Raw genomic sequence first — 15,320 nt, 5'->3', positions numbered from 1 at the left:
CCAGTACCGACTACGCTTCGTTCTTCATGCCTAGATGGCAAAACAACTAGCGTCGCACCCAGATTCCAAAAACCGCTATGACGTGGCGTGATTCTAGTGGGCACACGCTTTGCTGCCACACAACGAGCCACATGGATCACCGCCACACCGCTACGCCATGAAAAACTGTGCCGTCCTTTCACCCAAAGCGCCTGTGAATCCATCTGTGCTTCTTCACCTGGATCACCGACGTGGAAGACTGGATGTCCCAATCGAAGGCCACGTGAATCATCTTGACCGTTCATTTCATCTGTGCTTCTTCATAGAGAAGAAATATATCCTTCCCCCTCTCACGTACGCCGCTCTCTCTCTCTCTCGCACACTCCTCTCCTCGTGTACGCCACGCTCGCTCTTGCGTGTGACCCCAATGGCGATGCTTCTCCCTCCACTTCGGCCGGTCCCCCACCCCCACCTCCAGCCGGCCCTCCACATTTGGCCAGCCCCAAACACCTCTAGCGCGGTGGTGTCCTCAACCTCCAACCGACCCTCCACATCTAGTCGGCCCCAAACACCTCCAGCGTGGTGGCGTCCTCAACCTCCGGCCGACCCCATCCACCTCCAGCGTGACATCGCCCTCAACCTCCGGCGGTGCCTATAAGGAAAATGGACCCTAGGTCCATTTACTTTGGATTTTGGTTTTTGATGACCAACACAACCAAAATGGACTAATGGATTTACAAGTAATTGTTTTATAGTTTAATAGGATGCAAAACGTGACTTGGACGAAGGCAACGTGATGATCTGATGATCAACACCTCAAGAAAGACATGTGAAGATGCATAGAAGACGTACAAGGTCAAGCAAAGTCCAAGCATAAAGATTGGAACCAAGCCGGACGCAAAGATCGTGAAGAAACAAGCCCAGCAGAGGTGACCAAACGCGGCTCTATGAGTGACCGAACGCACCGGTGCTCGGCAACACCCGGCGTAGGCAGTTATAACCGAACGTTGAGCAGCAGTGACCGGACGCTGAGCGAAGCAGTGACCGGATGCACTGGTGACACTATTCATAGTCACAACAGTGTTTTTAGCATGACCGGATGCAGCAGACTGGACGACCGAACACATGAAGTGCAATGTCCAATCGAGTCCAGAGAGCTTCTAGAGCGGCGCAGTTGCGACCGGACGCGTCCAGTGGCATGTGACCGGACGCCATCAGCTTCCGATCAGTTGATCACGCCGAAGACCAAGTGACCATTGTGAGTGACCGGACGCGTCCGGCCAGGACTTGATCAACGTCCGGTCAGTTGCAGTCTCGCAGAAAAGTGAGTTTCATCCCCAACGGCTACTTTCTTAGTGGGGCTTATAAATATACCCCCCAACCGGTCATTTGAGTTGTGTGGAGCAGAGGAAATATACCAAGGGTGTTGATATACCATTTTAGTGATATCCACTTGCATAGTGCTTAGTGATTCATTAGGTGATTAGCGTAGGTGCTTTGCGAAGTGCTTAGGTTGATTAGACCACCGCTTATGCGCTTGCTCTAGGTTTAGGCCTAGTGTTTAGTGAGGTTTGCATACCTTTTACTACTCGGTGCTTGCGCGCACCATTATTGTACATCGAAGGGCCTTGTAGTCTTGTGAGATCACACCAACTGTGTTTATGGTGTGGCCGCCACCGTGTATCGAAGGGAACAAGGCCCACAGCGGTTTGACTGGAAGCTTGATAGTGAAGACGACAGGGAGCGATCTAGGAGAGGCTTGCCGAAAGGCACACCGGAGACCCACTTACGTGTGGGGAAGGCCCGAGGCTATTCACGAAGTTACCTGACCGAGAGCTTGGCCCTTGCGAGGGATTCCTTGCGAGGGGCTCCAACGAGGACTAGGGGGAAGCTTGCGCGCTTCTCGATACCTTGGTAAAAATACCAAAATCATCGACGGAAGTTTGCATATATCTATCTTACTCTTTAGCTTCCGCATTTATATTGTTTGCATAACTCCTTTTTGCGGCAGAGATAGCAACACACTAGCAAAACCGTAGTTGCATATTTAGATAGTTTATCTTTTGCATAGGTTTTGCTAAGAGTAGAAAAAGAGGCCATAGCTTAGAGTTAGATTTTTAAGTTGCCTAATTCACCCCCCCTCTTAGGTGTCACGGTCCCCTTTCAATTGGTATCAAAGCCAGTTGGCTCAATCTGGACCTTTGGCTTCATCGCCGTTAAGCCGATGCTATTTAGAGTGGTTGGGATGGATACCTCTAGGCCTCTGTACTTTGACAGCACTAACTTCCCCTACTATAAAGCTAGAATGGCTTGTCACCTTGATGTGGTAGATTTGGGTGTTTGGAGAGTCACTCGTGACGGGATGAAACCCATTAAGAATCCCGATAAACCCATAAAGAGTGAAGAAAAAGAAATTCATTTCAATGCTAGAGCTAAAAATTGCTTGTTTGAATCTTTTAGCATGGATGTGTTTAACCAAGTGTTCACTTTAAATACGGCACATAAAATTTGGTTAAAACTCCAAGAGCTCCATGACGGCACAACTAATATCCATGAGCAAAAATATTGTCTAGCTAAACAAAATTATGATTCCTTTAAAATGAATGATGATAAGCTTGTTCGTGATATGTATTCTCATTTGAATCTAACTATCAATGAGCTCCATTCAATAGGATTAACGAAGCTAGATGATGCGGACATCGTGACGAAGATCATCTCCGTGCTACCACATAGGAAATATGCAAGCATCATCAGCATCCTTCACAATATGGAGGACTTGAGCACCATGACCCGACCATGTTATTGGCAAGATAGTGGCATTTGAAATGTCACGCAAGATGGGTCAAGAAGAAGCCTCTTCATCAAGCAAAGGCAAAGCTCTCGCACGTAGCGAGAAAAAGAAGATGAAGAGCAAGCAAGTTGAGACAAGCTCAAGCTCAAGCTCCTCAAGTGAAGATGAAGAAGAAGATGATGATGACGATGATGAAGAATCAAGTGATGATGATCAATCTTCCTCCTCCACCTCCGACTTTGATGAAGAATCAATCAAACTTATCAACAAGGTGGAGAAGATGATCCAAAGGCTCAATGTCAAGGGTGTGCCCATCCAAATTTAAGATTTCATCTTCACCAATCAAAGAAATGAGAAAAGAAAGAAAGAATGCTATAGATATAGCAAGTTGGGGCACTTTGTGGAAGTTTGTCCAAATAAGCCCACACTAAAGACAAAAAAAGAAGACATGTAAGGACAAAGCCCTCACATCAATAAGGTCATGGAATGATTCTTCAAGTGAAGAAGAAGACCATCACAAGAGGCGAGGGCACAAGCACTCATCATCAAGCACCTCATGTGTGGGCCTTATGGCATGAGGTAGCAAAAAGTCTATCCCTAGTGATAGTGACAATGATAGTGATGATGAACTATCTTCTTATGATGAAATTGTGCAAGAAAATCTTAACTTTGCTAAAGTTTGCACTAGTCAACAAAAAGAAGCTTGAAAATTAAAAGAAAAACTAGATAGCTCACAACAAGCTTATGCTACTTTGCTTGAACAATATGAAACTTTTGCCAATCTTAATATGGAGCTATCTACTAAAATTGAGCAACTTGATACTAGTGCAAACACAAATAATTGCACAATCAATGATGAGCAACTTATAAAGAAAAATGAAAAATTAAAGAAAAAGCTAGCTAGCTCACAAGATGCTTATAAAAGTTTGCCTGCTAAAATGGAAACTATGTGCAAACATTGTGATGAGCTAACAATAAAGTTGCTAATCTTGAAGCCATCGATTCTACCCCCACTGAGTCACCTAAAAAGAAAAGTTCTATCTTTGACATGTCTAAAAAGGATGGCTCTACTTCTTGCAATGATTTATGTTTAGACTCACTCTTGCGCAACCAAGTTTGTATTGAGAAAGTTGTTGTAGATACATACACACAAGAGGTTGCAATGGAGAATGAGCAACTCAAGCAAGAAGTGGCTCGCCTCACCAAGGACTTGACTCAAGTGAAAGGCAAGACGGAGCAATCCTAACTTCATCAAGATAACACCATCAAGGGGGTGAAGAAGCTTGATGAAGGACAAACCGTGGTTTGCTACGTATGTCACAAGGAAGGCCACAAGTCCTATGAGTGCAAGGTGAAGAATGGGGGAGGAGCAAAGAAGAAAGAGAAAAAGAAAACAAGCAAGTTCTCCAACACCTACACCAACAAAGTGGACAAAAAGGCCTCCACGCCTTATCTCTTGAAGAAGAAGAAAAATGATAAGGTGGTGGCCATCAAGGTGAACAAGCAAGCCAACAATGGGACCAAACTCATTTGGGTGCCAAAGAAGATCATTTCCAACATGAAGAGCACCAAGAAGGTTTGGATCCCGAAAGGGAAGTGAGAAGTCCGATGGACTTCGGAGAATTTGGAGACTTGGTATAGTTTTGGGTGCATTTCATGGGGTGCATCACATTGGATCATGTCAATTGCCAAGTGTGTTAGTGAATACTATAGACCCAGATTCTCCCCCCCCCCCTCATGTTAGGTAACTAGATTTAATTTCTTGCAATTTCAATTAGCATCTAGTTTCTTTTCATGCCTAGGTTTGCATTTGCATGTTTAATCTTTTGTCTTGCATACACTAGGTATATCTTATGGTAGGCTTGTTTGGTTTCACTCTTAACCCTTGGAGTAAACCTACATGGTTTAAATTGTTTAGGAGCATGACACATAGCTTGTTTTATAATTGTTCATCTAATATGTGTCAAAGTCTAAATTGTAGATAATTTCTCCCGAATTATCACCTTCAAAAATGATTCTCACATTCATGTGATGTCATCTTTCAAGTGGTATTTTTTCTAAAAATCAATGTGCATGTCTCCTATAAGTATTCCATACTTGTGTGCACAAATTTAGGGGGAGGTTACTCTACAAGTTGGATGCTTTGAGACTAACACATTTTCAAACTTATCATGTGTGTAGTAGTCTCATTGCAAGGAAAATGAAGTCTCCAGAGTTAAGCATCATACTTCAAATATCCACCACCTATTGCAAGTGGTATAAATCAAATTGGTTTCCACATGTGGTATTTCTAAACCGATATCATCATGTTGATTTCACTTTGGTATTTATATGCTTTCTCCATGCACTATATAGATTAAACTTCCTTGAGTATTAATTTGCCAATTATGCATAAACTACATTCTCCATCATATGTATGCATATGTTTAGGGGGAGCTTAGTCTATGTAATATGAGAATCAAATTTTGTGATATATTCCACTCAACATACAAAGGTTCACAAAGTTTGATCCTTCCTTATGCTACTAATATCTTCCTTTTTAGTGTTTGATTCTAAAGGGGGAGAATTTGTAGGAATAAAAGCAAGCCCGATCATAATAATTTGCAAGTTGTAATAGTAATAGTTTTTAATTGATAATGGTCCGAGAAAGGGAGGATAGTGGATTATGGAGTTAGGGGAAGGCTTAAATCCATAATGCCACATGGGGACATTTGCAAGGGCAAGATAAGTGTCCAAAGATGTTTACATGTGGTATCGTTTAGCATCATATAATCTTGTCTTTTTACATTGCATTCTAGCAAGTAAATAGTTTTTAAAATTCCTAAATTATTATTATTTGCTTGTTTTGATCGTGTTGTCATCAATCACCAAAAAGGGGGAGATTATAAGGAAAATGGACCTTAGGTCCATTTACTTTGGATTTTGGTTTTTGATGACCAATACAACCAAATTGGACTAATGGATTTATAAGTGATTGTTTTATAATAGGATGCAAAACATGACTTGGACGAAGGCAGGACGCAAAACATGACTTGGACAAAGGCAACGTGATGATCCGATGATCAACACCTCAAGAAAGACATGTGAAGATGCATAGAAGACGTATAAGGTCAAGCAAAGTCCAAGCACGAAGATTGGAACCAAGCCGGACGCAAGATAGCGAAGAAACGAGCTCAACAGAGGTGACTGGATGCAGCTCTATGAGTGACCGGACGCACCGGTGCTTGACAACACCAGGCGTAGACAGTTATGATCGGACGCTAAGCAGCAGTGACCGGACGCTGAGCGAAGCAGTGACCGGATGCACCGATGACACTGTTCATCATCACGGCAGTGTTATCAGCGTGACTAGACGCAACAGACTGGACGACCGAACGCATGAAGTGCAGCGTCCGATCGAGTCCAGAGAGGTTCTAGAGCGGCACAGTTGCGACCGAACACGTCTGGTGGCATGTGACCAGACGCCATCAGCGTCCGATCAGTTGATCACGCTGAAGACCAAGTGACCGTTGTGAGTGATCAAACGCGTCCGGTCAGGACGTGATCATCGTCCAGTTAGTAGCAGAAAAGTGGGTTTCGTCCCCAACGGCTAATTTCTCAGTGGGGCTTATAAATAGATCCCCAACCAGTCATTTGAGTTGTGTGGAGCTGAGGAAACATACCAAGGATGTCGATACACCATTTTAGTGATCTTCACTTGTATAGTGCTTAGTGATTCATTAGGTGATTAACGTATGTACTTTGCGAAGTGCTTAGGTTGATTAGACCACCGCTTATGTGCTTGCTCTAGGTTTAGGCCTAGTGTTTAGTGAGGTTTGCATACCTCTTACCACTCAGTGCTTGCACGCACCATTATTGTACATAGGAGGGGCTTGTAGTCTTGTGAGATCACACCAACCACGTTTATGGTGTGACCGCCACCGTGTACTGAAGGGAACAAGGCCCGCGGCAGTTCGTTTGGAAGCTTGATAGTGAAGACGGCTGGGAGCGGTCCGGGAGAGGCTTGTCGGAAGGCACACCGGAGACTCACTTGCGCGTGGGGAAGGCCCGGGGCTATCCACGGAGTTACCCGACCGGGAGCTTGGCTCTTACGAGGGATTCCTTGTGAGAGGCTCTAACGAGGACTAGGGGAAGCTTGCGCGCTTCTTGATACCTCGGTAAAAATAACGAAGTCGTCGACGGGAGTTTGCTTATCTCTACCTTACTCTTTAGCTTTCGTATTTACATTATTTGCATTACTCTTTTTTGCGGTAGAGATAGCAACACACTAGCAAAACCGTACTTGCACATTATATAGTTTATCTTTTGCATAGGTTTTGCTAACAATAGAAAAAGAGGTCATAGCTTAGAGTTAGATTTTTAAGTTGCCTAATTCACTCCTCTCTTAGGCATCACAGTCCCCTTTCAGTGCCCTCCACCTCCACCCGGCGGCGGCACTCAGCCCCTGCGGCGGCTTGCGAGGATGCGGTGAGTGGGGGCTCGGCCCCGGCGGCGGTGGCTCGGCCCTATCGGTGGCTCGCGAGTGCGCAGCGAGTGGAGTCCTAGCCCAAGCAGTGGTTCACGAGGGCATGGCGAGCGGGGGGTCGGTCCCGGCGGTGGCGGCGGCTCGGCCCCAGCGGTGGCTTGCGATGGCGTGGCGAGCGGGGGCCCGACCCCGGCAGCGGCTCGCGAGGGCGTGACCCCAGCGGCTCTTCTCGGCGCCAGCAGATCAGGCGAGCGGCAGCCGCGGTGCGTCGAGGGTCAATGGTGCGGCCCCAGCGGCGCTTCTTGGCGCCAGCAGATCCGGTGAGCGGCGGCCACGGGGCGTCGCTAGGCTCGGTGGGCCTTATGGATGGGCTCACTGTGCTCGTCGAGTTTATTTTTAAATCCATTAACCGAGGCGGGCATGTTAAGGAAACCGTCTCGGTTAATACATATTAACTGAGGTGGTTGGATTATAATGACCACCTCGCCATGATTAACCGTGACCTCTCGTCCGAGGCGGTTGGCTTGCCCGCTTCGGTTAAGGATTTTTGCCCGCCACGGTTAAGATTCCTATAGTAGCGAGGACAGTGGTCGGTCGGGCGCGGTGGAGAGCGCCGTGGCAGCGTGGTCGCGCTGGAGCGTGCGCGGCTGTGCGGACACAACAGTTGTGCGGTGAATGGAGAGGAACGACAACGGGCTCACGAGTAGGTAAGATTGGGTGAGCTGATACGCAAGTGGAGAGGAGTTAGGCCGTTGGGCTAGTGTCGTGGACCGGGTGTCCTTAGCACAGCATTACCGACGCTGTAAAGCCACAATGAACAGCAAGTTTGGGGAGATCGCGTCTCGGAGAAACATATTCCTGAGTCCTGGTCCTTTATCTTTGTTCATATATACATAAGCTGAGGTGTTCCAAGTTTCCTTTCCTGCCTTCTACTCTGGACTCGTCAAATGTGGGTTGGTGCCTAGCTCGCCATTGTTGTAATCTGCTGAAGCTTGTGGCTTTGGTGAGCTGGAATCGACAGCTTAACGTGATCCGTAAGGCATGGTGATAGGTGCAGCAGTATCCTTTTCTCTCAAATTGACACATATGACATCTGCGATGACAAATGAGTCAGAGATAACGAAAACTTTAGGGTTAATCTTTGTATTATGCCATCTGCTTATATAGAAGTTTTCACGTTACCCTTAATCAGCAAACCCAATCATATGCATTTGGGGCAATTTGATTTGTTAACATCTACTCCATCGCCATCAGGTACATACTACTGAATCTATTTTACAACCAAATCATGATTTTTGTTGATAAACATGCATGTCCACATCAACTTGTGGCAGTCTTGGAGCAGATTTCGTGCAAATCTGAAGCGCCGCCACTTGGCAGTGCTCCAGCTTAAGAAATCAAAATCAAAGCTAAAAATTCAAAAGAAGAAGAAAGGCACCAAAATAGCCATTGCACTAGAGGTAAGTGACTGACAAGTTCAGATGATATAGTAAACATAAAATTCGACCAACCTAGAAGGAACTAGGTGAGTTTTAAATTTTAATTAAGAAGAATTAGACATCCAAATTTGTTTCTAAGAGGACTTGAAATTGGATGGTCTGGACATACGACCACACCCATACACGACTAACTGAGTTGGGACCATCTGCTTCAGTTCAAAAATACCTCATTATTAACAGTTGGATTTGAATTCTTTGTGGAAATTCCTACACAAATCTTATGTTCAAAACACGGTGGAATCATATTGTGGACACTAGACAATTTGCTATGAAGTAGTTATGGAGGGAGTAGTAGTGCTTGTTCAACTCAGACAAAAAGTAATATAAACAGACGAACCGTAAGCAACATTCATTCTCCATAAGACCAGAAGTGAGATATGCTGATGCAATAGATATCCTCTGAACCCTGACCGTTTAATGCCTGAAAAGTAGGTCATGTTATGCAACCACACACCGACACACGGCAGCTGATCTGATTCGTGCGATATATTTGGCTCTGTTGTTACAAGGACACTTCACACCACTAATATTAGGCCACAACATCATTTCATATTTGCTGGTGCTCACTGAGATTGATGCTTACAGGTAGTGGAGACTGGGGCACAGATGAGACACTGAAAAGAACATCCGAAAACAAAAATGAAATTTAGAATATAAGGAAGTGATAAATGATTCAGGTTCATTTTGCTTTGATTATATATTTGAAGGAGCTATCACTCATTTGGTGACATGTCACCATGATAAATCTTAACCTTCGATTGTGCTTGATGTATGATTTAATCAGGAGCCTACCTAGCTAGTACCCTAAGAACTACAAGTGGTGCATAATCCTGCACCATGGTGCAGACATATGAACTACCTATCAATCTCTCTATATGACATTTTATTTTATTTTATTTTTATGTCATTAGAAATGCCAAAGTTGTAATATTTAGTTCTGTACAATGTTCCACGCATCTCTGAAAAAAAGAAGAAAGTTCATATCAGTTGTTGTCATGTGATTTGACCGTCTTTGCTACAATAGAATTGCCACCACAAAGTAACCATACAACAGGTCAACAGCGTGACAGTTCGGATCACGAAAATTCATAAGCCGATCACGCAAATTAGCTGATGCTGCGGATCATTTCCGCACATTGAATCCCAATCGCATTCCTTCACCTGTTTTCGCTGTTGATAGCTAGCCATGTCATTTTGGTGCCGAGTCCCTTCCTTGCCCCCTTTAATTAATAAGCAAAAATGACAGCTTCTTTTGAAGCCTAAACGATCTCAAAGTCTAAAGCCAAATGATTTGGTATCTTAAGGGACACTTACCTTTTCATTTCCATTTGTTGCAACTTGAAAGAGCTTCATTTTAGGAATTGAAAACTTGTTCCAGCCTTTGCATAGTTTGCACACAGCCTGACCACTTGCAAGAGCCATTGCACTGTCAAAGGCCTACTTATCCACACCGACACGCATCCCTATCTCACAGTGACATTTGAGGGCATCTTCCAAGGTATCTCGTAGGGAGCAATCTGCGTGACCATCGCTTGAAATTGGTGGGGAGCATGATGATTGCGATATGATCGAGCTTATCGCTACGATAACGGAGAAAAAGAAAATATGAAATGAAACAATGATGTACGATCAATCTCCAAATTCTATTTTTGAAATAAAATAGTTCACTGTCAATGGATGCTGAAACAATCTGACAAGGAGCAAGAGGTTAGGTAGCGCCGTAACGGTAAGCCGCATGTTCTAGCCAGCCTTCTTATATACCACACTGGAACGGGTGCAAGTGCAAGAACAAGCTACGCCTCCCTTAGGCCTTAGCTTGGCTACTTGCCATCTTCTTCTTTTCAATATAGTGTTCGTTTCTGTGGGGAGAAGAAGAGGCGGCGACAATGGATGAGCCTTCACAGAGCGAGGACCGGAAGCTGTCGGCCATGGAGCATGTCAAAAAGCGCCACGAGGAGAAGGGCTTCCTCTATGCCTGGTCAGTAAGATCACCACAATCTAGACGACGTACTCGATAAGGGTTGTTGTTCTGCATCTGCAGAATCTGCACAATCAGCCTGTTCGTTTCGGCTAAATTGGCTTATAACCCATGACTGAAAGTACTGCTGGCTGGTTTGATGTGAGAGAAAAACACTCTTGGCTGGCTGATAATCCAAGGCTTATAAGTCACATACAGGCTGCCGAACAGGCTGCTTATGTTTTCCGCAAGCATCAACACAAATTTACACATTCATTTGTAAGATGCATCATGCTGAACAGATTTTTCCCCCCTTGCTTGCAGCGCCTTCATGTTTTGCTGCTGCTTCTGCTGCTACGAGGCCTGCGAGCACTGCCTGGAGTGCTTCTGCTGCTGCGGCAAGAAGGACGAGTAAGGTCGGTTCAACCAATTCTGCCACACCGATCCATGATCGACTTATTGTGGATTTGTTTCGGTTGTGAAGAATTGCGATCTATCTGGAACTGTTCGTCGAAATAAAACATGCTGTAAATAAATGTGGATGGTTGAAGCGTTAACTCTACGTTAACCGTAGTGAGTATCTGTGACTGTGAGTGAGTTCAATGTAACGCTGTACTTGTGACTGTAAATCTGTGATTGCATGCCAGCGCACTGGTTCTATATGTACGTTACAGTCCTTTGTGTGTGTATATATATATACAGGTTTCTTGTGTTATTGCTCTGCCTTATACTTTCATGAACTTACAGGCCTGTAGCCTGTAGATGCTTCTGCGTCTGCAAGACTAGGCATGCAGAATCACAGGACTTCATTTTTTTTAGAATTCTAACCACAGAACTTCATCATTCAGTAGATGCATATTTTGGTTCTTTGGTGTGTTGTGGTATGTTGCTTTTGCTTATGAAGTTATATGGTGCACTCTCTCGCTGTCTTCTTGCTTCATCAATATTCACGCACTTTTTTTTTGCTTAAAAACAATTTTACAAATCATCTTGTTAAAAAAACAAAACAAATTTATTTTTACGTCCTCCGAGGGAGAAAAGGGGAAAGATGAAAAAACTTGCCTTATGAGATAGTTTTGCCTCTTGAAACTTAGCTAAAACCGTCTACTTCCTGAAAGTACTCCCGATATCGATCAGAAGTCAGAACTATCTGAATCATGCAAGGCAGCAAGCAACTGAAGTAAGATTGCAATGGGGAAAAAAGAACAAAGATGCAACGCACAACCGATTTCACAGGAAAGGAAGAGGAAGCGTGCCTCACGAGTCACGTGACAACACCAGCTCTGACTATTTATTCAGCTTGTTTGATCTTTACGGGAGCAGAAGATCCATCTCGAAAGAGTAGGATTAGGGAATACTCAATTCATTACTGTGAATGATCAGCGTTTACATATATAGGCATTGTGGGAGGCCAGGCAGACCCACATGCCATATTACATTCCAACACTCCCCCGTAGTCTGAACTGGGAGCACCGCGAACATTGAGACTGGACCTAAACTCCATGAACACAGACGTCGGCAAACCTTTGGTGAAGATGTCGGCGTACTGGGACGAAGTGGGAACGTGCAGGACACGGACTTCACCGAGGGTGACTCGTTCTCTAACGAAGTGCAGATCGATCTCAATATGCTTGGTTCGCTGATGCTGAACCGGATTGGTGGAGAGGTAAACGGCGCTAACATTATCGTAGTAGACCACTGTAGCACGACAGAGTGGGCAGCGAAGCTCTATCAGAAGTTGGCGTAACCAGCAGGCTTCGGCGACTCCATTCGCGACTGCTCGATATTCCGCCTCTGCACTGGACCGAGACACTGTAGGCTGATGCTTGGATGACCAGGAGATGAGATTGTCCTCGAGAAACACCGCATAACCCGAGGTGGATTTGCGTGTGTCAGGATAGCCCGCCCAATCTGCATCGGTGTAGACAGTGAGATCAGTTGGAGAGGTCCGGTGGAGGTGTAGACCGAGATCCAATGTACCTTGAAGGTACCGGAGAATGCGCTTCAGAGCGCTCAAATGAGGTTCCCGGGGGTCATGCATGTACAGGCAGACCTGCTGAACAGCATACGCAATGTCTGGTCTGGTGAAGGTGAGGTACTGAAGAGCCCCGGCAAGACTGCGATACTGACTTGGATCAGCGACTGAAACACCATCAGCAGAAAGCTTGGAGTGAGTGTCCACAGGAGTGCTGCTCGGCTTAAAGTGACTCATACCGGCGCGGTCCAGAATATCCAGCATGTACTGTCTCTGAGAGAGAAATAAACTGTCACCTCTGCACTGAACACTGACACCCAGAAAATGGTGAAGAGGCCCCATGTCTGTCATGGAGAATTCCTGGCGAAGTGCTGCGATAATCTGATGGAGAAGACTCGGAGACGACGCAGTGAGAACAATGTCATCAACATAGAGTAAAAGAAAAGCCATGTCAGCACCTTTGCAGTAGATGAACAGCGACGTGTCGGACTTGGCCTCAACAAACCCGAGTGAGGTAATGTGAGAGGCGAAGCGACTATGCTAGACGCGAGGAGCTTGCTTCAACCCATAGAGTGACTTGTTCAGGCGATAGACATAATTGGGCTTAAAAGAGTCGACAAACCCAGTCGGCTGTGCGCAGTAGACTGGTTCAGTCAAAGTGCCATGAAGAAATGCATTCTTCACATCAATCTGGTGAATCGGCCAGGAGTGAGACAGTGCCAAAGTGAGTACCATCCGGATGATTGCTGGCTTGACAACTGGACTGAAAGTCTCATCATAATCAATGCTCGGACGCTGTGTGAAACCGCGAAGCACCCACCAGGCTTTGTAGTGGTCAAGAGAGCCATCAGACTTGAACTTGTGACGAAAAACCCACTTGCCGGTGACAAGGTTGACGCCAGGAGGGCGAGGCACCAAGGTCCAGGTGTCGTTTGCCTGCAAGGTGTCGAACTCAGCCTGCATAGCAAGACGCCAGGCTGGATCCAAAAGAGCGGCACGAACGGACAAAGGTACTGGAGTGGTAGCCGCAACTGTCGTGTGGAGATTAAGGCGATCCACGAGTTGTCGAAAACCGTCCTTGCCATGGGTGCGCATGCTGTGCGCATTAGTGACAGGAACGATCGCCTCCGGAGTTGTCGTGGTGGTGCGGCCGGTGGTCCATCCAGCACCGCTGGCAACAACCTAGGACGCTGAGTCCGCAGGGGCAGCAGCACCAGCCGGACCGGTGGGAGGGGCACCACCTGAGGGGGCCACGGTAGCACCTGACATCGTGTCAGGCACCGCACCGCTGGTGGGAGAGGCATCGATTGAGGGGGCGCCAGGGGTCCCAGGTGCGGCATCCATGCCGCCAGGGAGACGAGTACCTACAGGCATAGCTCTTGGCCACATAGGCGAAGAGGAATCATCAGCATCATCCAAAAACGCAAGTGTGTTTGGGTCCTAGGGTGGTGGTGGACATCTCGGAGAACGGAAACAAAGTCTCGTCGAATACAACATGACGGGAGACAATGATCCGATTGGAATGAAGATCGAGATATCGATATCCTTTGTGATCGGATGAGTACCCGAGGAAAACACACAAGGAGGAGCGAGGTGATAATTTATGTGGAGCTGTGGACGAGAGGTTGGGATAGCAGGCACAGCCGAAAACTCCAAGGTGAGTGTAGGAAGGCTATGTGCCGTAAAGAGCAAAGAAAGGGGTGCGGCCGTCTAGGGTTTTGGTGGGGTGACGATTGAGAAGGTAGGTGGCAGTGTGGAGTGAGTTAGCCCAATAAACCGGAGGAAGGCTGGCCTAAAACAGAAGGGACCGCACGATGTTGTTCATGGTGCGAAGGGTGCGCTTTGGCACGTCCGTTCTGCCGAGAGGTGTATGGGCACGACATCCAAAAGACGACTCCATGAGTGAGGAAGAACGTGCGGGCCGAGGAGTGGTCAAACTCGCAGCCGTTGTCGCACTGAACTGCCTTAATGGTGGAGTCGAACTACGTGCGCACATATGAGAAAAAGTTAGAAATGACACTGAAAGTATCAGACTTGAGGCGTAATGGGAACGTCCAGGTGTAATGAGCGCAATCATCAAGAATGACTAAATAATATTTATAGCCCGGCACACTAACAAATGGAGAAGTCCAAAGATCACAATGTATTAAATCGAAAGGATGTGCAGCGCGAGAGTGTGACACACTAAAAGGTAGGCGCACATGGCGACCTAGCTGACAGGCATGACAAACATGATCAATATGGTGCTTATTACATGAAATAGCATTGGAACTAATAAGCTTAGAAAGAGCCGCATGTCTGAGATGACCATGGCGACGATGCCAGAGTGAGGTAGATGACGCGGTGGCAGCAAGGGTAGTGGGAGTGCTGGATGGTGCTAGGAAGAACGGGTAGAGGTCACCCATGCTATTGCACCTGGTGATCAAGCTCTGTGTCTGAAGGTCCTTCACAGAGAGGCCAAACGGGTCAAACTCAATGGAACAATTATTATCAGTGGTGAAACGACGTACGGAAATCAAATTCTTAATAATGTTTGGTGACACTAAAACATCAGAAAGAACAAGAGGACGTCGTGTGGTGGAGAATGAGTGTGACCCAATAGATGTAACGGGAAGCGAAGCTCCGTTACCAACAATGATAGATGAAGGACTAGA

Source organism: Miscanthus floridulus, chromosome 8 (genome assembly GCF_019320115.1).
Source record: "Miscanthus floridulus cultivar M001 chromosome 8, ASM1932011v1, whole genome shotgun sequence".
NCBI lineage: Eukaryota > Viridiplantae > Streptophyta > Magnoliopsida > Poales > Poaceae > Miscanthus > Miscanthus floridulus.
The sequence above is the reverse complement of the archived record's forward strand: the minus strand, read 5'-3'. Positions refer to the sequence as shown.